Source organism: Anomaloglossus baeobatrachus, chromosome 2, assembly GCF_048569485.1.
Source record: "Anomaloglossus baeobatrachus isolate aAnoBae1 chromosome 2, aAnoBae1.hap1, whole genome shotgun sequence".
NCBI lineage: Eukaryota > Metazoa > Chordata > Amphibia > Anura > Aromobatidae > Anomaloglossus > Anomaloglossus baeobatrachus.
Window position 1 is genome coordinate 354,142,590 of NC_134354.1, and position 23,680 is coordinate 354,166,269.

Genomic DNA, 23,680 nt, shown 5'->3' on the forward strand with positions numbered 1-23,680 from the left:
ATTGCCATTACTTTGCAGGCTTTCAAAGGTTTCATAGTGTAGTGGAAATCACGTCTGATTTACACGCAGAAGGTCCTGGGTTCAATCCCCAGTGAAACCCATGTGTTCTTGGTGTTGAAATAATACGCTATCCAACTACAATATATGAAGTTCTCGGCTTTGTTGCCGTATGACGGGATTTTTTGGCTTCCATCACAAACAGAACTACAAAATATTATTTTTTTTCCCCTGGCGGTCAAAACTCATCTCTAAATGCCTTTACTTTGCAGAATTTCACAAGTTTCATAGTGGAGTCGTCATCACGTCTACTTCACACGCAGAAGGTCCTGGGTTCAATCCCCAGTAAAAACAAGCCGTTTTCGCTGTTGAAGTAATTTGCTATCAACCTGTAACAAATGAAATTCTTTGTTTTGTTGCCAACTGATAATATATTTTGGCTTTTATTACCAAGAGAACTACGATTTTGGGTTTCTTTTTTATTGACCATTTTAGCAGAAAACATAATCCCATATTATAAAAATCCTGTTTGTTTCAAAATATATAGTTCCTTTAAATACAAAATCAAACAACTAAACTATGTGGAAAAAAGTAGCACATTCAATGTAAACTTCCTTTTAAGCAAAATCCCTTTGTAGGAATAAAATTGGTAAATTATGTAATAAAAATTGTAAATGTTTCATTAACCAAAAATACTTTCCTTCAGCAATAAAAAGGCCCCGTCAGTCACAATTCTGCTCTGCTAGCCAATACACAGTAACTTTCCATCAGGTTTCATAGAGTAGTGGTCATCACGTCTGCTTAACACGCAGATGGTCCTGCGTTATATCCCCAGAAAAACCAATCTGTTCTTGGTGTTGAAATAATACTCAATTAAACTACAATATATGAAGTTCTTGGCCTTGTTGCCGAATAACGGGATGTTTTAGCTTCCATCACCAACAGAGCTACGAATTTGTTTTTTTTCCCCTAGCGGTCAAAACTCGTCTCTAATTGCCATTATTTTGCAGGATTTCAAAGGTTTCATAGTGTAGTGGTCATCACGTCTGCTTCACACGCAGAAAGTCCTGGATTCAATCCCCAGTGAAACCAGTCTGTTTTTGGTGTTGAAGTAATTTCCTATCGACTTGTAATATGTGAAATTCTTGGTTTCGTTGCCAAATGACAATACATTTTGGCTTCCATCACAAAGAGAACTACGATTTTGGGTTTCTTTTTTATTGACCATTTTAGCAGAAAACATAATCCCATATTATCAAAATCCTATTTGATTCAAAATATATAGTTCCCATAAATGCAAAAGCAAAAGACCAAACTATGGAGAAAAAAGTAACACATTCAATATAAACTTCAATTTAAGCAAAATCCCTTTGTAGGAATAAAACTGGTAAAATATGTAATAAAAAATGTAAATGTTTCATTAACAAAAAATACTTTCTTCAGCAATAAAAAGGCCCCGTCAGTCACAATTCTGCTCTGCTAGCCAATACATAGTAACTTTCCATCAGGTTTCATAGAGTAGTGGTCATCACGTCTGCTTAACGCGCAGAAGGTCCTGCGTTCAATCGCCAGTAAAACCAATCTGTTCTTGGTGTTGAAATAATACTCAATTAAACTACAATATATGAAGTTCTTGGCTTTGTTGCCGAATGATGGGATGTTTTGGCTTCCATCCCGAACAGAGCTACGAATTTGTTTTTTTTTTCCCTGGCGGTCAAAACTCGTCTCTAATTGCCATTACTTTGCAGGCTTTCAAAGGTTTCATAGTGTAGTGGAAATCACGTCTGCTTTACACGCAGAAGGGCCTGGGTTCAATCCCCAGTGAAACCCATGTGTTCTTGGTGTTGAAATAATCCCCTATCAACCTGCAGTGTATTAAGTTCTTGGCTTTGTTGCCGAATAACGGGATGTTTTAGCTTCCATCACCAACAGAGCTACGAATTTGTTTTTTTTCCCCTGGCAGTCAAAACTCGTCTCTAATTGCCATTACTTTGCAGAATTACAAAGGTATCATAGTGTAGTGGTCATCACGTCTGCTTCACACGCAGAACGTCCTGGGTTCAATCCCCAGTGAATCCAATCTGTTTTTGGTGTTGAAGTAATTTCCTATCGACTTGTAATATGTGAAATTCTTGGTTTCGTTGCCAAATGACATTACATTTTGGCTTCCATCACAAACAAAACTACGATTTTGGGTTTCAATTTAAGCAAAATCCCTTTGTAGGAATAAAACTGGTAAAATATGTAATAATAATTGTAAATGTTTCATTAACCAAAAATACTTTCCCTCAGCAATAAAAAGGCCCTGTCAGTCACAATTCTGCTCTACCAGCCAATACACAGTAAATTTTCGTCAGGTTTCATAGTGTAGTGGTCATCACATCTGCTTAACACGCAGAAGGTCCTGGGTTCAATCCCCAGTTGAACAAATCTGTTCTTAGTGTTGAAATAATACGCTATCCAACTACAATATATGAAGTTCTCGGCTTTGTTGCCGTATGACGGGATGTCTTGGCTTCCATCACAAACAGAACTACAAATTATTATTTTTTTCCCCTGGCGGTCAAAACTCGTCTCTAAATGCCATTACTTTGCAGGATTTCACAGGTTTCATAGTGGAGTCGTCATCACGTCTACTTCACACGCAGAAGGTCCTGGGTTCAATCCCCAGTAAAAACAAGCCGTTTTCGCTGTTGAAGTAATTTGCTATCAACCTGTAACATATGGAATTCTTTATTTTGTTGCCAACTGATAATATATTTTGGCTTTTATTACCAAGAGAACTACGATTTTGGGTTTCTTTTTTATTGACCATCAGGTTTCATAGAGTAGTGGTCATCACGTCTGCTTAACGCGCAGAAGGTCCTGCGTTCAATCCCCAGTAAAACCAATCTGTTCTTGGTGTTGAAATAATACTCAATTAAACTACAATATATGAAGTTCTTGGCTTTGTTGCCGAATGATTGGAAGTAATTTGATATCAACCTGTAACATTTGAAATTCTTTCCTTTGTTGCCAACTGATAATATATTTTGGCTTCCATCACCAAGAGAACTACGATTTTGGGTTTCTTTTTTATTGACCATTTTAGCAGAAAACATAATCCCATATTATAAATATCCTGTTTGCTTCAAAATATATAGTTCCTTTAAATACAAAATCAAACAACTAAACTTTGTGGAAAAAAGTAACACATTCAATGTAAACTTCCTTTTAAGCAAAATCCCTTTGTAGGAATAAAATTGGTAAAATATGTAATAAAAATTGTAAATGTTTCATTAACCAAAAATACTTTCCTTCAGCAACAAAAAGGCCCCGTCAGTCACAATTCTGCTCTGCTAGCCAATACACAGTAACTTTCCATCAGGTTTCATAGAGTAGTGGTCATCACGTCTGCTTAACACGCAGAAGGTCCTGCGTTCAATCCCCAGTAAAACCAATCTTTTCTTGGTGTTGAAATAATACTCAATTAAACTACAATATATGAAGTTCTTGGCTTTGTTGCCGAATAACGGGATGTTTTAGCTTCCATCACCAACAGAGCTACGAATTTGTTTTTTTTCCCCTAGCGGTCAAAACTCGTCTCTAATTGCCATTATTTTGCAGGATTTCAAAGGTTTCATAGTGTAGTGGTCATCACGTCTGCTTCACACGCAGAAAGTCCTGGGTTCAATCCCCAGTGAAACCAATCTGTTTTTGGTGTTGAAGTAATTTCCTATCGACTTGTAATATGTGAAATTCTTGGTTTCGTTGCCAAATGACAATACATTTTGGCTTTCATCACAAAGAGAACTACGATTTTGGGTTTCTTTTTTATTGACCATTTTAGCAGAAAACATAATCCCATATTATAAAAATCCTATTTGTTTCAAAATATATAGTTCCCATAAATACAAAAGCAAAAGACTAAACTATGGAGAAAAAAGTAACACATTCAATATAAACTTCAATTTAAGCAAAATCCCTTTGTAGGAATAAAACTGGTAAAATATGTAATAATAATTGTAAATGTTTCATTAACCAAAAATACTTTCCTTCAGCAATAAAAAGGCCCCGTCAGTCACAATACTGCTCTGCTAGCCAATACACAGTAACTTTTTGTCAGGTTTCATAATGTAGTGGTCATCACTAGAGTTGAGCGCGGTTCGCGGTTCGAGGTTCTCCAGTTCTAGGCTCGAGTGATTTTTGGGGGTGTTCTAGATAGAACTAGAACTCGAGCTTTTTGCTAAAATTCAATAGTTCTAGAAACGTTCGAGAACGGTTCTAGCAGCAAATAGCAGGGCTTTTTACAGCTACAGTGTGCAGGAGCCATCGCTGGCAGCCTGCCACAAGCTGGTAACCAAGATAAACATCGGGTATTCAACCAAAGCGCTTTGGTTAGTAACCCGATGTTTATCCTAGTTACGTGCAGGAAGCCCACACTTCCCCGCTCAGCTCGCTCCGCCCCCTCCTGCCCGCGGCATGTACACACACACACACACACACACACACACACACACGGTCCCGCTCGGCTTACCTGCGGTGATGAAGTCCCACCATCCCGACCTCAGCGCTGTCACTGTCCTCCATGGCCGCCGCTTGTCACATCACCTCTCGCTTCCGACCCGAGACTGACTAGCGGTGACGTCACGGGCCTCTCGCGAGACTTGGTGTGAAGGATCCGGTCATTGAACTTAGTGACAGGGGCTGTCAGCAGTGCTGGAGATCAGCGCAGGTAATGTACCTCGCTGACAGCAGCACTTTTCGTGCCCTGCAGTGACCTGGGCTGACCCATTGATGTTAGCTCAGGTCACTGCATTGCTCTCCCAGCCAATGGGGAACATCCTGCTCTTCATTGACTGGGACAGTGTGGATCGTCATGGCAACCCCTTGGATTACACCAGACCTGGATTTGTTTTTCATTCTAATAAATTGGTTAAAGAGGGAATGTTTTGGGGAGTGTTTTTTCAAATAAAAATGTGTTTGTCATCTATTTTTTTTTATTACTGACTGGGTTGGTGATGTCGGGTATCTGATAGACGCCTGACCTCACCAACCCCAGGGCTTGATGCCAGGTGACATTACACATCTGGTATTAACCCCATATATTACCCCGTTTGCCACCGCACCAGGGCGCGGGATGAGCTGGGGCAAAGCACCAGGATTGGCGCATCTAATGGATGCGCCACTTCTGGGGCGGCTGCGGCCTGCTATTTTTAGGCTGGGGAGAGTCCAATAACCATGGACCTCCCTAGTCTGAGAATATCAGGCCCCAGCTGTCTGCTTTACCTTGGCTGGTGATCCAATTTTGGGGGGACCCCTACGTGTTTTTTTTTTAAATTATTTATTTAATTTAAAATAACTGCGTGGGGTGCCCTCAGTTTTGGATTACCAGCCAAGGTGAGGTTGCCAGCTGTGGTCTGCAGGCTGCAGCCGTCTGCTTTACCCTAGCTGGCTACAAAACTAGGGGGAATCCTACGTCATTTTTTTTTCATTTTTTTGGCTAAATACAAAGCTAAGCACCACTTAGTGCCACATGAAAGGCACCAAAGGGTGCTCCACTTTTTCTCCATTTTTTCTCCACTTTTTCTCCACTTTTTCTCCACTTTTTCTTCATTTTTTTCTCCATTTTTTCTCCACTTATTCTCCATTTATTCTCCACTTATTCTCCACTTTTTCTCCACTTTTCCTTCACTTTTTCTCCACTTTTTATCCATTTGTTCTCCACTTATTCTCCATTTTTTCTCCACTTATTCTCCACTTTTTCTCCACTTTTTCTCCACTCTTTTATCCATTTTTTCTCCACTTATTCTCCACTTTTTCTCCACTTTTCCTTCACTTTTTCTCCACTTTTTCTCCATTTTTTCTCCACTTTTTCTCCACTTTTTCTTCATTTTTTTCTCCATTTTTTCTCCACTTATTCTCCACGTATTCTCCACTTATTCTCCACTTTTTCTCCACTTTTCCTTCACTTTTTCTCCACTTTTTATCCATTTTTTCTCCACTTTTTCTCCACTTTTTCTCCATTTTTTCTCCACTTTTTCTCCACTTTTTCTCCATTTTTTCTCCACTTTTTCTCCACTTTTTCTCCACTTTTTCTCCATTTTTTCTCCACTTATTCTCCACTTTTTCTCCATTTTTTCTCCACTTTTTCTTCATTTTTTCTCCATTTTTTCTCCACTTATTCTCCATTTTTTCTCCACTTATTCTCCACTTTTTCTCCACTTTTTTATCCATTTTTTCTCCACTTATTCTCCACTTTTTCTCCACTTTTCCTTCACTTTTTCTCCACTTTTTATCCATTTTTTCACCACTTATTCTCCACTTTTTCTCCACTTTTTCTTCATTTTTTTCTCCATTTTTTCTCCACTTATTCACCATTTTTTCTCCACTTATTCTCCACTTTTTCTCCACTTTTTCTCCACTTTTTCTACATTTTTTCTCCACTTTTTCTCCACTTTTTCTCCACTTTTTATCCACTTTTTCTCCACTTTTTCTACACTTTTTCTCCACTTTTTATCCATTTTTTCTCCACTTTTTCTCCACTTTTTCTACATTTTTTTCTCCATTTTTTCTCCACTTTTTCTTCATTTTTTTCTCCATTTTTTCTCCACTTATTCTCCATTTTTTCTCCACTTATTCTCCACTTTTTCTCCACTTTTTTATCCATTTTTTCTCCACTTATTCTCCACTTTTTCTCCACTTTTCCTTCACTTTTTCTTCATTTTTTTCTCCATTTTTTCTCCACTTATTCTCCACTTATTCTCCACTTATTCTCCACTTTTTCTCCACTTTTTCTTCATTTTTTTCTCCATTTTTTCTCCACTTATTCTCCATTTTTTCTCCACTTATTCTCCACTTTTTCTCCACTTTTTCTCCACTTTTTCTACATTTTTTCTCCACTTTTTCTCCACTTTTTATCCACTTTTTCTCCACTTTTTATCCACTTTCTCTCCACTTTTTCTACATTTTTTTCTACATTTTTTCTCCACTTATTCTCCACTTATTCTCCACTTATTCTCCACTTTTTCTCCACTTTTTCTCCACTTTTTCTACATTTTTTCTCCACTTTTTCTCCACTTTTTCTACATTTTTTCTCCACTTTTTCTTCATTTTTTTCTCCACTTTTTCTACATTTTTTTCTACATTTTTTCTCCACTTATTCTCCACTTTTTCTCCACTTTTTCTCCACTTTTGCTCCATTTTTTCTCCACTTTTTCTCCATTTTTTCTCCACTTATTCTCCACTTTTTCTCCACTTTTTCTCCACTTTTTCTACATTTTTTCTCCATTTTTTCTCCACTTTTTCTCCACTTTTTCTCCACTTTTTCTCCACTTTTTCTACATTTTTTCTCCACTTTTTCTCCACTTTTTCTACATTTTTTCTCCACTTTTTCTCTACTTTTTCTACATTTTTTTTCCACTTTTTCTTCATTTTTTTCTCCACTTTTTCTACATTTTTTTCTCCATTTTTTCTCCACTTTTTCTTCATTTTTTTCTCCATTTTTTCTCCACTTATTCTCCATTTTTTCTCCACTTATTCTCCACTTTTTCTCCACTTTTTTATCCATTTTTTCTCCACTTATTCTCCACTTTTTCTCCACTTTTCCTTCACTTTTTCTTCATTTTTTTCTCCATTTTTTCTCCACTTATTCTCCACTTATTCTCCACTTATTCTCCACTTTTTCTCCACTTTTTCTTCATTTTTTTTCTCCATTTTTTCTCCACTTATTCTCCATTTTTTCTCCACTTATTCTCCACTTTTTCTCCACTTTTTCTCCACTTTTTCTACATTTTTTCTCCACTTTTTCTCCACTTTTTATCCACTTTTTCTCCACTTTTTATCCACTTTCTCTCCACTTTTTCTACATTTTTTTCTACATTTTTTCTCCACTTATTCTCCACTTATTCTCCACTTATTCTCCACTTTTTCTCCACTTTTTCTCCACTTTTTCTATATTTTTTCTCCACTTTTTCTCCACTTTTTCTACATTTTTTCTCCACTTTTTCTTCATTTTTTTCTCCACTTTTTCTACATTTTTTTCTACATTTTTTCTCCACTTATTCTCCACTTTTTCTCCACTTTTTCTCCACTTTTTCTTCATTTTTTCTCCATTTTTTCTCCACTTTTTCTCCACTTTTTCTCCACTTTTTCTCCACTTTTTCTACATTTTTTCTCCACTTTTTCTCCACTTTTTCTACATTTTTTCTCCACTTTTTCTCTACTTTTTCTACATTTTTTTTCCACTTTTTCTTCATTTTTTTCTCCACTTTTTTTACATTTTTTTCTCCATTTTTTCTCCACTTATTCTCCACTTATTCTCCACTTATTCCCCACTTTTTCTCCACTTTTTCTCCACTTTTTCTACATTTTTTCTCCACTTTTTCTCCACTTTTTCTACATTTTTTCTCCACTTTTTCTCCACTTTTTCTACATTTTTTCTCCACTTTTTCTTCATTTTTTTCTCCACTTTTTCTACATTTTTTTCTCCATTTTTTCTCCACTTATTCTCCACTTTTTCTCCACTTTTTCTACATTTTTTCTCCACTTTTTCTCCACTTTTTATCCACTTTTTCTCCACTTTTTCTCCATTTTTTCTCCACTTTTTCTACATTTTTTTCTCCATTTTTTCTCCACTTATTCTCCACTTTTTCTCCACTTTTTCTACATTTTTTCTCCACTTTTTCTCCACTTTTTATCCACTTTTTCTCCACTTTTTCTCCATTTTTTCTCCACTTTTTCTTCATTTTTTTCTCCATTTTTTCTCCACTTATTCTCCATTTTTTCTCCACTTTTCCTTCACTTTTTCTCCACTTTTTATCCATTTTTTCTCCACTTTTTCTCCACTTTTTCTCCACTTTTTCTCCACTTTTTCTACATTTTTTCTCCACTTTTTCTCTACTTTTTCTATGGTCGGTCTACCCATTAGCTCTGCCATGCATACTGTAGCTCTACACCTACTGCACATGTTACTTTATGATTGACATCTCTTTCGTACCAGAGCTGTCTAAGCCTACTCTGACCCCATATTTGTCATTACTATATTGTCCTTGTACTGTATTATGACATTTGTATCATGTGTTTCATTTCTTGCTGTGTTGCAATTTTTTTGCTGCATCCCACTTGTACCTCTACATTGTTCGAGTTTATGTTATTGTTCTCTCACTCTTATGTGATACTGAATATTGTCATTTTTCATGATTACATGCAGATAAGTCCAATCTGACGAAGGCTCAGGCCGAAACGTCATTTGTAACTTGTTTTGGACAAAAACATATATGCTTATGAAAAAAAATGTTTTTCTTAATACGGACCAATAAAGAGTGATTTTGCATTACTATCCGTTGTGACTTACTGACTTAGTCTGGGAGATTTAGAGTGCCGAGGTTACTCACTAATTTTATCTATTATTACCTCTGAGCACCTATATACCAGTGAGCAGAGCTTCCTCTACAGTAGTTCTCCTGATTAGGCATGCCCTTACCTCATGAGCAGGGCATTGCAGCTTTGGTAGCAACCATTACGACATGGACTCTGCTGCTGTGGACCCGAGAAGAGTGAGTGCAGATTCATTGCACCCACACTCCTCACATGAAGGGTCCGCACTCCTAGAAAATGGGGGATACGTTCCCTGAGTGTCTCCCCCCCCATATTCTAGACGGTCCAGAGTTGTCGTGGGACCCCTTTATTTTTTTTCTTACAATAAATTGGTGAGAGAGGAAATGTTTTGGGGACTGTTTTTTCAAATAAATTTCTTTTGTCGATTTTTTTTTTTGTTAGTACTGACAGTTTATGATGTTGGGTATCTAATAGACGCCATGACATCACAAACTGCTGGGCTTGATCTCAGGTGACTTTACAGCTAGTATCAACCCGATTTATTACCCCGTTTGCCACTGCACCAGGGCACGGGATGAGCTGGGGTGAAGCGCCAGGATTGGCGCATCTAGTGGATGCGCCACGTCTGGGGTGCCTGCGGCCTGCTATTTTTAGGCTGTGAAGGCCCAATAACTATGTACCTTCCCACCCTGAGAATACCAGACCACAGCTGTCCGCTTTACCTTGGCTGGTGATCCAATTTGGGGGGGACCCTACTTTTATTGTGTAATTATTAATATTTATAAAATAATTATAAAAAAGAGCCTGAGGGGACCTCCACATTGGATCCCCAACCACGATAAAGCTGCCAGCTGTGGTTTTCAGGCTACAGCCGTCTGCTTTACCCTAGCTGGCTATCAAAAATGGGGGGACCAAACGTCATTTTTTTTTTTAACTATTTTTTAAATAGAAAAAATTAATGGGCTTCCCTGTATTTTGATTGCCAACCAAGGTAACAGCAGGCAGATGGGGGTGGCATCCCGTAGCTGTCTGCTTTATCTGCGCTGAGAATCAAAAATACCGCGGAGCGCTACGTCATTTTTTTAAAGATTTAGTTTTACAGCACTGTGATGTCCAGCAATCAAAATACAGGGAAGCCCATTTTGTTTTTAGTTATTTAAATAAATAATTAAAAAAAATATATATGGGCTCCTGCTACATTTTTTGTATTGCTAGCTAAGGGTAATCCAAGCAGCTACTGGCTGCTAACCCCCACTGCTTGATGTTACCTTCAATGGCAATGGAAAATCCAGGGAAGCATTTTTTATTTTTTTTGCCAAAAAACTACAAAAAAATGACGTGGGCTTCGCCATATTTTTGTAAGCTAGCCAGGTACAGCAGGCAGCCACGGGCTGCCTCCAACCCCCAGTTGCCTATTTGTACCCAGCTGGGAACCAAAAATATAGGGAAACCCATTTTTTTTTAATTATTTCACTTATTTCATGAAATAATTAAAAAACAAAATGACGTGGGCTTCGCCCCATTTTTGTGTCCAGCCGAATACAACTAGGCAGCTGGGGATTGGAATCCGCAGCACAGGCTAACCCGAGGTTTCCGGGCGCCTCTGCTGCGGATTTCAGTCCGCAGCCGTCCCAGAAAATGGCGCTCTCATAGAAGCGCCATCATCTGGCGCTGTATCCAACTCTTCCAACAGCCCTGGAGCCGGGTGGCTTGTTGGGTAATCATGAGTTAATACTGGCTTTGTTTTACTAGCCAGTATTAAGCCAGAGATTCTTAATGTCAGGCACGTTTGACCCGGCCATTAAGAATCTCCAATAAAGGGTTAAAAAAAAACACCACACAGAGAAAAATACTTTAATAGAAATAAATACACAGACACATTAGAGACTCCATCTTTATTACCCCCTGTCACCCCTCCACGATCCTGCTCTTCTGTCTTCTTTCTAGTGTAGTAGTAGTGACGATTGTAGTGAGGAAGGATGAGGTTCACCAGCTCATCACTTGGGGCTGGGGAACCTCATCCTCACTACAATGCTCACTACAATCGTGCAGCCTTCACTTCGTGAGTGATCAGTGCTGGCTGTCAGCGGTAACAGCGGTAACGCTGACAGCGCGTTACCATAGCAATGGTGCTCTCGGAGCCGCGGTTAGCGGTGACGTCACCGCTAACTGCGTTGCTATGGCAACGGTGATCTCCGTTAATGACCGGCTGTGTCAGCCGGTCCCTAACGGAACGGGGAGTCGACCGTGTGCTAGAGCATGTCGCCGGTACACGGCGATACACATATGTGCACCGTGTACCGGAGAGATGCTCTCGCAGGTCCTACATGACGTGTCATAGTCATGTGACCAGTCTGTAGCCAATGAGATAATAGCCACGTGACTGGTCACATGGCTATTTTGATGTCACGATAGGTCCTGCATCTCTGCTGGCAGTGCTGGTCACGGGGAGGATTCAGCGATCATCGGATGGAATAGCGGCAGGAGACAGAGTGCAGAAGGGATCGCGGGGACCGGTAAGTGTTATGGCAATGTTTATTAACTGTTTGTGTACATTTATCATGCATTTTTATATGTTTGTGATTGCCTCCCATTATAGCCTATTGGTTCGAGTTCGGTTCGTCGAACGTTCGACGAACCGAACTCGAACGGGACCCCCGTTCGGCGAACCGACCTCGAGCCGAACCGGGACCAGTTCGCTCATCTCTAGTCATCACGTCTGCTTAACACGCAGAAGGTCCTAGGTTCAATCCCCAGTGAAACCAATCTGTTCTTAGTGTTGAAATCATAAGCTATCCAACTACAATATATGAAGTTCTCGGCATTGTTGCCGAATGACGGTATGTTTTGGCTTCCATCACAAACAGAACTACAAATAATTTTTTTTTTTTCCCCTGGCGGTCAAAACTCGTCTCTAAATGCTATTACTTTGCAGGATTTTACAGGTTTAATAGTGGAGTGGTCATCACGTCTACTTCACATGCAGAAGGTCCTGGGTTCTATCCCCAGTAAAAACAAGCTGTTTTCGCTGTTGAAGTAATTTGCTATCAATATATGAAATTCTTGGTTTTATTGCCAACTGATAATATATTTTGGCTTCCCTCACCAAGAGAACTACGATTTTGGGTTTATTTTTTATTGACAATTTTAGCAGAAAACATAATCCCATATTATAAAAATCCTGTTTGTTTCAAAATATATAGTTCCTTTAAATACAAAAGCAAACAACTAAACTATGTGGAAAAAAGTAAAACATTCAATGTAAACTTCCTTTTAAGCAAAATCTCTTTGTAGGAATAAAACTGGTAAAATATGTAATAAAAATTGTAAATGTTTCATTAACCAAAAATACTTTCCTTCAGCAATAAAAAGGCCCCGTCAGTCACAATTCTGCTCTGCTAGCCAATACACAGTAACTTTCCATCAGGTTTCACAGAGTAGTGGTCATCACGTCTGCTTAACACGCTGAAGGTCCTGCGTTCAATCCCCAGTAAAACCAATCTGTTCTTGGTGTTGAAATAATACTCAATTAAACTACAATATATGAAGTTCTTGGCTTTGTTCCCGAAGGATGGAATGTTTTGGCTTCCATCCCCAACAGAGCTACGAATTTGTGATGGAATTTTGGCTTCCATCACAAAGAGAACTACGATTTTGGGTTTCTTTTTTATTCACCATTTTAGCAGAAAACATAATCCCATATTATATATATAGTTCCTTTAAATACAAAAGCAAACAACTAAACTATGTGGAAAAAAGTAACACATTCAATATAAACTTCCTTTTAAGCAAAATCCCTTTGTAGGAATAAAACTGGTAAAATATGTAATAATAATTGTGTTTCATTAACCAAAAATACTTTCGTTCAGCAATAAAAAGGCCCCGTCAGTCACAATTCTGCTCTGCTAGCCAATACACAGTAGCTTTTTGTCAGGTTTCATAGTGTAGTGGTCATCACGTCTGCTTAACACGCAGAAGATCCTGCGTTCAATCCCCAGTGAAACCAATCTGTTCTTAGTGTTGAAATAATACGCTATCCAACTCCAATATATGAAGTTCTCGGCTTTGTAGCAGAATAACGGGATGTTTTGGCTTCCATCACAAACAGAACTACAAATTATTTTTTTTTTTTCCCCTGGCGGTCAAAACTCGTCTCTAAATGCCATTACTTTGCAGGATTTCACAGGTTTCATAGTGGAGTCGTCAACACGTCTACTTCACACTCAGAAGGTCCTGGGTTCAATCCCCAGTAAAAACAAGCCGTTTTCGCTGTTGAAGTAATTTGCTATCAACCTGTAACATATGAAATTCTTTGTTTTGTTGCCAACTGATAATATATTTTGGCTTCCATCACCAAGAGAACTACGATTTTGGGTTTCTTTTTTATTGACCATTTTAGCAGAAAACATAATCCCATATTATAAAAATCATGTTTGTTTCAAAATATATAGTTCCTTTAAATACAAAAGCAAACAACTAAACTATGTGGAAAAAAGTAAGACATTCAATGTAAACTTCCTTTTAAGCAAAATCCCTTTGTAGGAATAAAACTGGTAAAATATGTAATAAAAATTGTAAATGTTACATTACCAAAATTACTTTCCTTCAGCAATAAAAAGGCCCCGTCAGTCACAATTCTGCTCTTCTAGCCAATACACAGTAACTTTCCATCAGGTTTCATAGAGTAGTGGTCATCACGTCTGCTTAACACGCAGAAGGTCCTGCGTTAAATCCCGAGTAAAACCAATCTGTTCTTGGTGTTGAAATAATACTCGATTAAACTACAATATATGAAGTTCATGGCTTTGTTGCCGAATGATGGGATGTTTTGGCTTCCATCCCTAACAGAGCTACGAATTTGTTTTTTTTTTCCCTGGCGGTCAAAACTCGTCTCTAATTGCCATTACTTTGCGTTCTTTCAAAGGTTTCATAGTGTAGTGGAAATCACATCTGCTTTACACGCAGAAGGTCCTGGGTTAAATCCCCAGTGAAACCCATGTGTTCTTGGTGTTGAAATAATCCCCTATCAACCTGCAGTATATAAAGTTCTTGGCTTTGTTGCTGAATAACGGGATGTTTTAGCTTCCATCACCAACAGAGCTACGAATTTAGTTTTTTTCCCCTGGCGGTCAAAACTCGTCTCTAATTGCCATTACTTTGAAGGATTTCAAAGGTTTCATAGTGTAGTGGTCATCACATCTGCTTCACACGCAGAAGGTCCTGGGTTCAATCCCCAGTGAAATCAATCTGTTTTTGGTGTTGAAGTAATTTCCTATCGACTTGTAATATGTGAAATTCTTGGTTTCGTTGCCAAATGACAATACATTTTGGTTTCCATCACAAAGAGAACTACGATTTTGGGTTTCTTTTTTATTGAACATTTTAGCAGAAAACATAATCCCATATTATAAAAATCCTATTTGTTTCAAAATATATAGTTCCTTTAAATACAAAAGCAAACAACTAAAATATGTGGAAAAAAGTAACACATTTAATGTAAACTTCCTTTTAAGCAAAATCCCTTTGTAGGAATAAAACTGGTAAAATATGTAATAAAAATTGTAAATGTTTCATTAACCAAAAATACTTTCCTTCAGCAATAAAAAGGCCCTGTCAGTCACAATTCTGCTCTGCTAGCCAATACACAGTAATTTTCCATCAGGTTTCATAGAGTAGTGGTCATCACGTCTGCTTAACACGCAGAAGGTCCTGCGTTCAATCCCCAGTAAAACCAATCTGTTCTTGGTGTTGAAATAATACTCAATTAAACTACAATATATGAAGTTCTTGGCTTTGTTGCCTAATGATGGGATGTTTTGGCTTCCATCCCCAACAGAGCTACGAAATTGTTTTTTTTTTCCCTGGCGGTCAAAACTCATCTCTAATTGCCATTACTTTGCAGGCTTTCAAAGGTTTCATAGTGTAGTGGTCATCACGTCTGCTTAACACGCAGAAGGTCCTGGGTTCAATCCCCAGTGAATCCAATCTGTTCTTAATGTTGAAATAATACGCTATCCAACTACAATATATGAAGATCTCGGCAATGTTGCCGAATGACGGTATGTTTTAGCTTCCATCACAAACAGAACTGCAAATTATTTTTTTTTTTCCCCTGGCGGTCAAAACTCGTCTCTAAATGCCATTACTTTGCAGGATTTCACAGGTTTCATAGTGGAGTGGTCATCACGTCTACTTCACACGCAGAAGGTCCTGGGTTCAATCCCCAGTAAAAACAATCTGTTTTCGCTGTTGAAGTAATTTTATATCAACCTGTAATATATGAAATTCTTGGTTTTGTTCCCAACTGATAATATATTTTGGCTTCCATCACCAAGAGAACTACGATTTTGGGTTTCTTTTTAATTGACCATTTTAGCAGAAAACATAATCCCATATTATAAAAATCCTATTTGTTTCAAATTATATAGTTCCCATAAATACAAAAGCAAAAGACCAAACTATGGAGAAAAAAGTAACACATTCAATATAAACTTCAATTTAAGCAAAATTTCTTTGTAGGAATAAAACTGGTAAAATATGTAATAATAATTGTAAATGTTTCATTAACTAAAAATACTTTCCTTCAGCAATGAAAAGGCCCCGTCAGTCACAATTCTGCTCTGCTAGCCAATACACAGTAACTTTTCATAAGGTTTCATAGTGTAGTGGTCACACGTCTGCTTAACACGCAGAAGGTCCTGCGTTCAATCCCCAGTAAAACCAATCTGTTCTTGGTGTTGAAATAATACTCAATTAAACTACAATATATGAAGTTCTTGGCTTTGTTGCCGAATGATGGGATGTTTTGGCTTCCATCCCCAACAGAGCTACGAATTTGGTTTTTTTTTCCCTGGCGGTCAAAACTCGTCTCTAATTGCCATTACTTTGCAGGCTTTCAAAGGTTTCATAGTGTAGTGAAAATCACGTCTGCTTTACACGTGGAAGGTCCTGGGTTCAATCCCCAGTGAAACCCATATGTTCTTGGTTTTGAAGTAATCCCCTATCAACCTGCAGTATATAAAGTTCTTGGTATTGTTGCCGAATAACGGGATGTTTTAGCTTCCATCACCAACAGAGCTACGAATTTGTTTTTTCTCCCCTGGCGGTCAAAACTCGTCTCTAATTGCCATTACTTTGCAGGATTTCAAAGGTTTCATAGAGTAGTGGTCATCACGTCTGCTTCACACGCAGAAGGTCCTGGGTTCAATCTCCAGTGAAACCAATCTGTTTTTGGTGTTGAAGTAATTTCCTATCGACTTGTAATATGTGAAATTCTTGGTTTCGTTGCCAAATGACAATACATTTTGGCTTCCTTCACAAAGAGAACTACGATTTTGGGTTTCTTTTTTATTGACCATTTTAGCAGAAAACATAATCCCATATTATAAAAATCCTATTTGTTTCAAATTATATAGTTCCCATAAATACAAATGCAAAACACCAAACTATGGAGAAAAAAAGTAACACATTCAATATAAACTTCAATTTAAGCAAAATCCCTTTGTAGGAATAAAACTGGTAAAATATGTAATAATAATTGTAAATGTTTCATTAACTAAAAATACTTTCCTTCAGCAATAAAAAGGCCCCGTCAGTCACAATTCTGCTCTGCTAGCCAATACACAGTAACTTTTCATCAGGTTTCATAGTGTAGTGGTCACACGTCTCCTTAACACGCAGAAGGTCCTGAGTTCAATCCCCAGTGTACCCACTCTGTTCTTAGTGTTGAAAAAATACGCTATCCAACTACAATATTTGAAGTTCTCGGCTTTGTTGCCGAATGACGGGATGTTTTGGCTTCCATCACAAAGAGAACTACAAATTATTTTTTTTTTTCCCCTGGCGGTCAAAACTCGTCTCTAACTGCCATTACTTTGCAGGATTTCACAGGTTTCATAGTGGAGTCGTCATCACGTCTACTTCACACGCAGAAGGTCCTGGGTTCAATCCCCAGTAAAAACAAGCCGTTTTCGTTGTTGAAGTAATTTGCTTTAAACCTATAACATATGAAATTCTTTGTTTTGTTGCCAACTGATAATATATTTTGGCTTCCATCACCAAGAGAACTACGATTTTGGGTTTCTTTTTTATTGACCATTTTAGCAGAAAACATAATCCCATATTATAAAAATCCTGTTTGTTTCAAAATATATAGTTCCTTTAAATACAAAAGCAAACAACTAAACTATGTGGAAAAAAGTAACACATTTAATGTAAACTTCCTTTTAAGCAAAATTCCTTTGTAGGAAGAAAAATGGTAAAATATGCAATAAAAATTGTAAATGTTTCATTAACCAAAAATACTTTCCTTCAGCAATAAAAAAGCCCCGTCAGTCACAATTCTACTCTGCTAGCCAATACACAGCAACTTTCCACCAGGTTTCATAGAGTAGTGGTCATCACGTCTGCTTAACACGCAGAAGGTCCTGCGTTCAATCCCCAGTAAAACCAATCTGTTCTTGGTGTTGAAATAATACTCAATTAAGCTACAATATATGAAGTTCTTGGCTTTGTTGCCGAATGATGGGATGTTTTGGCTTCCATCCCCAACAGAGCTACGAATTTGTTTTTTTTTTCCCTGGCGGTCAAAACTCGTCTCTAATTGCCATTACTTTGCAGGCTTTCAAAGGTTTCATAGTGTAGTGGAAATCACGTCTGCTTTACACGCGGAAGGTCCTGGGTTCAATCCCCAGTGAAACCCATGTGTTCTTGGTGTTGAAATAATCCCCTATCAACATGCAGTATATAAAGTTCTTGGCATTGTTGCCGAATAACGGAATGTTTTAGCTTCCATCACCAACAGAGTTACGAATTTGTTTTTTTTCCCCTGGCGGTCAAAACTCGTCTCTAATTGCCATTACTTTGCAGGATTTCAAAGGTTTCATACTGTAGTGGTCATCACGTCTGCTTCACACGCAGAAGGTCCTGGGTTCAATCCCCAGTGAACCAATCTGTTTTTGGTGTAGAAGTAATTTCCTATCGACTTGTAATATGTGAAATTCTTGGTTTCGTTGCCAAATGACAATACATTTTGGCTTCCATCACAAAGAGAACTACGATTTTGGGTTTCTTTTTTATTGACAATTTTAGCAGAAAACATATTCCCAGATTATAAAAATCCTATTTGTTTCAAAATATATAGTTCCCATAAATACAAAAGCAAAAGACCAAACTATGGAGAAAAAAGTAACACATTCAATATAAACTTCAATTTAAGCAAAATCCCTTTGTAGGAATAAAACTGGTAAAATATGTAATAATAATTGTAAATGTTTCATTAACTAAAAATACTTTCCTTCAGCAATAAAAAGGCCCTGTCAGTCACAATTCTGCTCTGCTAGCCAATACATAGTAACTTTCCATCAGGTTTCATAGAGTAGTGGTCATCATGTCTGCTTAACACGCAGAAGGTCCTGCGTTCAATCCCCAGTAAAACCAAACTGTTCTTGATGTTGAAATAATACTCAATTAAACTACAATATATGAAGTTCTTGGCTTTGTTGCCGAATGATGGGATGATTTGGCTTCCATCCCCAACAGAGCTACGAATTTATTTTTTTTTCCCCTGGCGGTCAAAACTCGTCTCTAAATGCCATTACTTTGCAGGATTTCATAGGTTTCATTGTGGAGTGGTCATCACGTCTACTTCACACGCAGAAGGTCCTGGGTTCAATCCCCAGTAAAAACAAGCCGTTTTCGCTGTTGAAGTAATTTGCTATCAACCTGTATTATATGAAATTTTTTGTTTTGTTGCCAACTGATAATATATATTGGCTTCCCTCACCAAGAGAACTACGATTTTGGGTTTCTTTTTTATTGACCATTTTAGCAGAAAACATAATCCCATATTATAAAAATCCTGTTTGTTTCAAAATATATAGTTCCTTTAAATACAAAAGCAAACAACTAAACTATGTGGAAAAAAGTAACACATTTAATGTAAACTTCCTTTTAAGCAAAATCCCTTTGTAGGAATAAAACTGGTAAAATATGTAATACAAATTGTAAATGTTTCATTAACCAAAAAAACTTTCCTTCAGCAATAAAAAGGCCCCGTCAGTCACAATTCTGCTCTGCTAGCCAATACACAGTAACTTTCTATCAGGTTTCATAGAGTAGTGGTCTTCACGTCTGCTTAACACGCAGAAGGTCCTGCGTTCAATCCCAAGTAAAACCAATCTGTTCTTGGTGTTGAAATAATACTCAATTAAACTACAATATATGAAGTTCTTGACTTTGTTGCCGAATGATGGGATGTTTTGGCTTCCATCCCCAACAGAGCTACGTATTTGGTTTTTTTTTTTCCTGGCGGTCAAAACTCGTCTCTAATTGCCATTAATTTGCAGGCTTTTAAAGGTTTCATAGTGTAGTGGAAATCACGTCTGCTTTACACGTAGAAGGTTCTGGGTTCAATCCCCAGTGAAACCCATGTGTTCTTGGTGTTGAAATAATCCCCTATCAACCTGCAGTATATAAAGTTCTTGGCTTTGTTGCCGAATAATGGGATGTTTTAGCTTCCATCACCAACAGAGGTACGAATTTGTTTTTTTTCCCCTGGCGGTCAAAACTCGTCTTTAATTGCCATTACTTTGCAGGATTTCAAAGGTTTCATAGTGTAGTGGTCATCACGTCTGCTTCACACGCAGAAGGTCCTGGGTTCAATCCCCAGTGAAACTAATCTGTTTTTGGTGTTGAAGTAATTTCCTATCGACTTGTAATATGTGAAATTCTTGGTTTCGTTGCCAAATGACAATACATTTTGGCTTCCATCACAAAGAGAACTACGATTTTGGGTTTCTTTTTTATTGACCATTTTAGCAGAAAACATAATCCCATATTATAAAAATCCTATTTGTTTCAAAATATATAGTTCCCATAAATACAAAAGCAAAAGACCAAACTATGGAGAAAAAAGTAACACATTCAATATAAACTTCAATTTAAGCAAAATCCCTTTGTAGGAATAAAACTGGTAAAATATGTAATAATAATTGTAAATGTTTCATTAACCAACAATACTTTCCTTCAGCAATAAAAAGGCCCCGTCAGTCACAATTCTGCTCTGCTAGTCAATACACAGTAACTTTTCGTCAGGTTTCATAATGTAGTGGTCATCACGTCTGCTTAACACGCAGACAGTCCTGGGTTCAATCCCCAGTGAAACCAATCTGTTCTTAGTGTAGAAATAATTTGCTATCCAACTACAATATATGAAGTTCTCGGCATTGTTGCCGAATGATGGTATGTGTTGGCTTCCATCACAAACAGAACTACAAATTATTTTTTTTTTTCCCCTGGCGGTCAAAACTCGTCTCTAAATGCCATTACTTTGCAGGATTTCACAGGTTTCATAGTGGAGTGGTCATCACGTCTACTTCACACGCAGAAGGTCCTGGGTTCAATCCCCAGTAAAAACAAGCTGTTTTCGCTGTTGAAGTAATTTGCTATCAACATGTAATATATGAAATTCTTTGTTTTGTTGCCAACTAATAATTTATTTTGGCTTCCCTCACCAAGAGAACTACGATTTTGGGTTTCTTTTTTATTGACCATTTTAGCAGAAAACATAATCCCATATTATAAAAATCCTGTTTGTTTCAAAATATATAGTTCCTTTAAATACAAAAGCAAACAACTAAACTATGTGGAAAAAAGTAACACATTCAATGTAAACTTCCTTTTAAGCAAAATCCCTTTGTAGGAATAAAACTGGTAAAATATGTAATAAAAATTGTAAATGTTTCATTAACCAAAAATACTTTCCTTCAGCAACAAAAAGGCCCCGTCAGTCACAATTCTGCTCTGCTAGCCAATACACAGTAACTTTCCATCAGGTTTCATAGAGTAGTGGTAATCACGTCTGCTTAACACGCAGAAGGTCCTGCGTTCAATCCCCAGTAAAACCAATCTGTTCTTGGTGTTGAAATAATACTCAATTAAACTACAATATATGAAGTTTTTGGCTTTGTTGCCGAATGATGGGATGTTTTGGCTTCCATCCCCCACAGAGCTACGAATTTGTTTTTTTTTTCCCTGGCGGTCAAAACTCGTCTCTAATTGTCATTACTTTGCAGGCTTTCTAAGGTTTCATAGTGTAGTGGAAATCACGTCTGCTTTACACGCAGAAGGTCCTGGGTTCAATCCCCAGTGAAACCAATGTGTTCTTGGTGTTGAAATAATCCCCTATCAACCTGCAGTATATAAAGTTCTTGGCTTTGTTGCCGAATAACGGGATGTTTTAGCTTCCATCACCAACAGAGCTACGAATTTGTTTTTTTTCCCTGGCGGTCAAAACTCGTCTCTAATTGCCATTACTTTGCAGGATTTCAAAGGTTTCATAGTGTAGTGGTCATCACATCTGCTTCACACGCAGAAGGTCCTGGGTTCAATCCCCAGTGAAACCGATATGTTTTTGGTGTTGAAGTAATTTCCTATCGACTTGTAATATGTGAAACTCTTGGTTTCGTTGCCAAATGACAATACATTTTGGCTTCCATCACAAAGAGAACTACGATTTTGGGTTTCTTTTTTATTGACCATTTTAGCAGAAAACATAATCCCATATTACAAAAATCCTATTTGTTTCAAAATATATAGTTCCCATAAATACAAAAGCAAAAGACCAAACTATGGAGAAAAAAGTAACACATTCAATATAAACTTCAATTTAAGCAAAATCCCTTTGTAGGAATAAAACTGGTAAAATATGTAATAATAATTGTAAATGTTTCATTAACCAAAAATACTTTCCTTCAGCAATAAAAAGGCCCCGTCAGTCACAATTCTGCTCTGCTAGCCAATACACAGGAACTATTCGTCAGGTTTCATAGTGTAGTGGTCATCACGTCTGCTTCACACGCAGAAAGTCCTGGGTTCAATCTCCAGTGAAACCAATCTGTTTTTAGTGTTGAAGTAATTTCTAGTGATGAGCGAGTATGCTTGTTACTACTCGGTACTCGCACGAGTATCACTGTACTCGGGCTACTCGGCGGGTACCGAGTAATTTCGCGATACTCGTGCTTTACTCGTGGTCTTCATTTCTGCATGTTGGCGCTCTTTTGAGAGCCAGCCCTCATGCAGGGATTGGCTGGCAGACCACTGCAATGCCACAGCCCTGTTAGTTGTGGAATTGCAGTGATTGGCCGGCCTGCACAGCGTGACCGAGCTTTTATACCGGCCGGCGCGCTGTGCTCTGTACACAGCCATCTCATATTCCCTGCTTTCCACGCCAACAGGCGCCTATGATTGGTTGCAGTGAGACACGCCCCCACGCTGAGTGACAGGTGTCTCACTGCACCCAATCACAGCAGCCGGTGGGCGTGTCTATACTGTGCAGTAAAATAAATAATTAAAAAAAACGGCGTGCGGTCCCCCCAATTTTAATACCAGCCAGATAAAGTCATACGGCTGAAGGCTGGTATTCTCAGGATGGGGAGCCCCACGTTATGGGGAGCCCCCCACCCTAACAATATCAGTCAGCAGCCGCCCAGAATTGCCGCATACATTATATCGACGGTTCTGGGACTGTACCCGGCTCTTCCCGATTTACCCTGGTGCGTTGGCAAATCGGGGTAATAAGGAGTTATTGGCAGCCCATAGCTGCCAATAAGTCCTAGATTAATCAAGTCAGGCGTCTATGAGACACCCTCCATGATTAATCTGTAAATTACAGTAAATAAACACACACACATGAAAAAATCCTTTATTAGAAATAAAAAACAATAACAAAGTCCCTCATCACCAATTTATTACCCACAACAAAGCCCTCCATGTCCGGTGTAATCCACGGTCCTCCAGCGTCGCGTCCAGCTCTGCTGCATGCAGGTGACAGGAGCTGCAGAATACACCGCCGCTCCGGTCACCTCCACGCAGCTAATGAGGTGAGTATAGCGATCAGCTGAGCTGTCACTGAGGTTACCTGGATCCAGCGGTGGCCGCGGGTAACCTCAGTGACAGCAGCTGATCGCGCTACTCACCGCCGCTCCGGTCAGCTTCACACAGCAACTGAGGTGAGAAGCGCGATCAGCTGCTGTCAGTCAGGTAACTCGCGGCCACCGCTGGATCCAGCGGTGGCCGCGATTAACCTCAGTGACAGCAGCTGATCGCTATACTCTCCTCAGTTGGTGCATGGAGCTGACCGGAGCGGCGGTGAGTAGCGCGATCAGCTGAGCTGTCACTGAGGTTACCCGCGGCCACCGCTGCATCCACCGCTGGATCCAGGTAACCTCAGTGACAGCAGCTGATCGCTATACTCACCTCATTAGCTGCGTGGAGGTGACCGGAGCGGCGGTGTATTCTGCAGCTCCTGTCACCTGCATGTAGCAGAGCTGGACGCGACGCTGGAGGACCGTGGATTACACCGGAC

General features: G+C 38.6%; 4 non-coding genes across 4 annotated transcripts; all 4 read left to right on the forward strand.

The window, feature by feature from the left end:
• The first annotated feature begins 1,754 nt into the window (after positions 1 to 1,754).
• On the forward strand, positions 1,755 to 1,827 carry TRNAV-UAC (transfer RNA valine (anticodon UAC)). Its single transcript has one exon. It is a non-coding gene; the product is annotated as a tRNA-Val (tRNA).
• A 13,399-nt stretch (positions 1,828 to 15,226) lies between these two features.
• TRNAV-AAC (transfer RNA valine (anticodon AAC)) lies at positions 15,227 to 15,299 on the forward strand. Its single transcript has one exon. It is a non-coding gene; the product is annotated as a tRNA-Val (tRNA).
• A 6,099-nt stretch (positions 15,300 to 21,398) lies between these two features.
• On the forward strand, positions 21,399 to 21,471 carry TRNAV-UAC (transfer RNA valine (anticodon UAC)). The gene has a single exon. It is a non-coding gene; the product is annotated as a tRNA-Val (tRNA).
• A 175-nt stretch (positions 21,472 to 21,646) lies between these two features.
• TRNAV-CAC (transfer RNA valine (anticodon CAC)) lies at positions 21,647 to 21,719 on the forward strand. The gene has a single exon. It is a non-coding gene; the product is annotated as a tRNA-Val (tRNA).
• Positions 21,720 to 23,680: the final 1,961 nt, after the last annotated feature.